Genomic DNA, 3,164 nt, shown 5'->3' with positions numbered 1-3,164 from the left:
AAAGTTTTGGAATTGAATGTTTGGTGACAGTTACAAAACACTGTAAATGTAATTGATTCAAGTAAATTGTACATGCTGTAAAAATGGGTAAACTGGCAAATTTTCTATTACATAGCTATCTCATTGAAATTTTTAAAAAAATCCTCTAGAATGGATGGGATATTAAAAGTCAACAAGGCTGTGAGGCTGAAGCAGTATTTCTTGAAATCAGTGTGATACTGACGATTTCCTTGGACTTCAGAATAGGTTGGATATATATCATCATACTGTATAGTTTAGTACCACTTATACATGAACTATTTCACATTGACTTAGATCGTCTTCAGCTACAAAGCCAAGGATTCTATTCTGATTACACTCCACTCTTTCCTTTGTCTCTCTTTCCTACATGAAGGGTTTCTGGGTAGCTCCACCATCCTTGTTTGCACATTGTAGCCTCTTGTCTGGGCAAAGCAAAGTGCCCTGAGTAATGCAGGAGCTGCACCCCAGTGTACTGATCATTACTCTGTGTCCCCCTAGCTCCCATGGAAGACCTAGTAGAGGAGCCTTCTAGTGACAGGGTGGTTGAGGAGGTCCCATCTAATGTTGAGGTGAAGTCATCTGTTTTTGTCTAAGATAGAAATGTTCCTTTCTCAGATTTGTCCTTTTTTAAATTTGAGTACAGCACTTATTATATGATGGTATGAATTATAAATATTTTTAAAGATTAGACTACAGCATAATTATATATTTTCTTCTCCTCCCCCAGCCCCACCTCCATCCTACTGTTCTTACTGTCTGTGCCCATTCACTGTATGACCTTCTGCATTTTTGTCTTATCTTCTCATCTTTCTCCTCTAGGATTCACTAGGACTCAGTCCTGGAGACCTCTGATGTGGAGAGAGGTACCCTTTTACATGTGCCACATCAGTTCCTGGTCTCTGCTGCCCTTCACTTTGACTTTCCCCTTTGTTTCTCTTTTGTTGCATCATCATCTTACTGTGTGACTCACCTAAGCAGGCACTGGCTCACCACAGAGGCACTCAGCTCACCATGTGAGCACTAGCTGACTGCATAGGTACTCACACAGGCACTTGGCTTAACACATGGGTACTTGGCTTACTGTGTGGGCACTGGATCCCTTTACGGGCACTGGCTCAGCACATGGGCATTCACATGGACAATCAGCTCAGCACATGGGCACACAGCTCACCATGAGGGCACTTGGCTTACTATGTAGGCACTGGCTCACCATACAGGCTCACTTTCTCTTTTTTACCAGGAGGCTCCAGTGATCAAACCCAGGTTCTCCTATATGGTAGGTGGAAGCCTTATCACTTGAACCACATCTGCTTCCCTGAACTACAGATATTAACTGTCTGATCCAGTGGGGGTGGATTCCAGGGGCCTGTGGGAAGAGGTGGGGGCAGGGAATGAGAAGAATGGAGACAAGACAGGATTCTGATCAAGCCTCGTTTATTGGGGGTAGAACATGGGAATATATACTGAGGGAAGGGAACGTGTCCATGGGTGATAGGTTGGTCTTGTGGGTGGCAGGCATCCAAGGAGGGAATTGGCTGAAAATTTGTGCCAGGTCTGCAGAATTTCGCACCTTGCACATGCGTGCTGCTGTGGTTACCAGAGTTGTGGCGGGAAGGGGAGAACAAAGAAACAAGGAGGAAGAAGAAGAAGGAAATGGCGGGGCAGGGCTGAGGTAGTTGTGAAATCTGCCCATGTTGTTGGAGGCTGTAAATAGATTTCACAGTGGGTAGCTCCCCACAGGTCCCCCTTCTCTGTTTAATATGTTAGGAACTGAAGTGAAGAACAGCTGGTGATGGCTCATGTTAGGGCAGGGCTTATGCTCAGTGGTGACGTGCAGCTGCAAGGTGCTCCCGTACTGAGGGGGCTGTGCCTGTCTTAGGTTGGGGCTGCACCTGTTAAGTGATCAGTCTTACCTGTCATTGGGAATCATGGCAGCATCTGTCTTAGGTTGACTGATGGGTCAGCCCAGTTGCCCGTCGTTAGCTAACCAGACCAGCGCCTCAGCGATAAATGACTTGCAAATATAACAAGCTATAACAGGGAGCTCTACACCATGCATGACATGCATGATGTACTGAGATTAGTGGGTGAGGCCACACCCACCCTGGTCTTGTTTGGCTAGGGCACCTGCTGCTCATTTGAACCACTAAACTCCTCACTGAAGCTGTTTTCCTTACCGAAGCTGTTCAGCGATATTAATTAAACAAAGAAGGGTTAGCTGCAATAGGGGCCGTTGTGACCACGGGCAGGGAGGACAGGCAAGGAAACACCATTAGGGTACAGGTTGGTGATGAGGCAACATAAGAGATTTGCATTTTCAAAGGTTGGTTGTTTGTTCTTCGGTCTGGATAGGCTGGTATTGATGAACAGCATCAAGATACATCACATGGGCAGAAATTTGCTTCATCCTTTCTTGGAGAAATTTAAGGAGGCAAGGTGCAAATGCACAGATTAAAAGGAGAGTGATTAGGGGGCTGAGGAGGGGACCTAGCCACATTACGAAGGGGGAGGTGAGCCAGGCAGATAAGGAGAGGTTGATTGGGAGGGCAGTATTCCTTCCCCCAATTCTCACAATTTCTTAGCATTTTCCTCAACAATACCAGATTCATTTATATAGTAGCAGCATTCCTCCTGGAGGAAAAGGCAGGTTCCCCCCTTTTTCAGCTGTAAGTTAAGGGCCCTGCAGTTTTGAAGGACTACTTGGGCGAGGGATGTTATTTGCCACTGCAGAGAGTCAAGAGACTGTGCACTGGATTCTAGGCTAATTTGTCATTCTTGTTTAAAGTATTGCAAGCTGATAAGGCCATGACCAAGAGCACCACCTGCCATGGCAGCTGCAGTGACTGAACCTGTGAGGCTAATTTTTTACCAATATAGGGAGGAAGGTGGCTCTCTTTGACACAGATGCAGATAGTAAAATTTTTAGTTTGCCTTCTCCATAGTATGTTAGTTGCGGGGTACTGGCTATTAGGATGCAAGGCCTCATTTTTATAGAATAGAGCATTTTTGGGTTATAGTTAATTTTCTGACAATCATGAGTAGGATTCTTGGTTATGATTAAATTGTAAGAGGGAAACAAAGTCACAATAAACTGAATATTATTATTTTTGAAGATAATTATGGTCTGATTTTTAACCTACATA

The sequence above is a fragment of the Dasypus novemcinctus genome, unplaced genomic scaffold (assembly GCF_030445035.2).
Source record: "Dasypus novemcinctus isolate mDasNov1 unplaced genomic scaffold, mDasNov1.1.hap2 scaffold_170, whole genome shotgun sequence".
In the NCBI taxonomy this organism is placed as follows: Eukaryota; Metazoa; Chordata; class Mammalia; order Cingulata; family Dasypodidae; genus Dasypus; species Dasypus novemcinctus.
The sequence above is the reverse complement of the archived record's forward strand: the minus strand, read 5'-3'. Positions refer to the sequence as shown.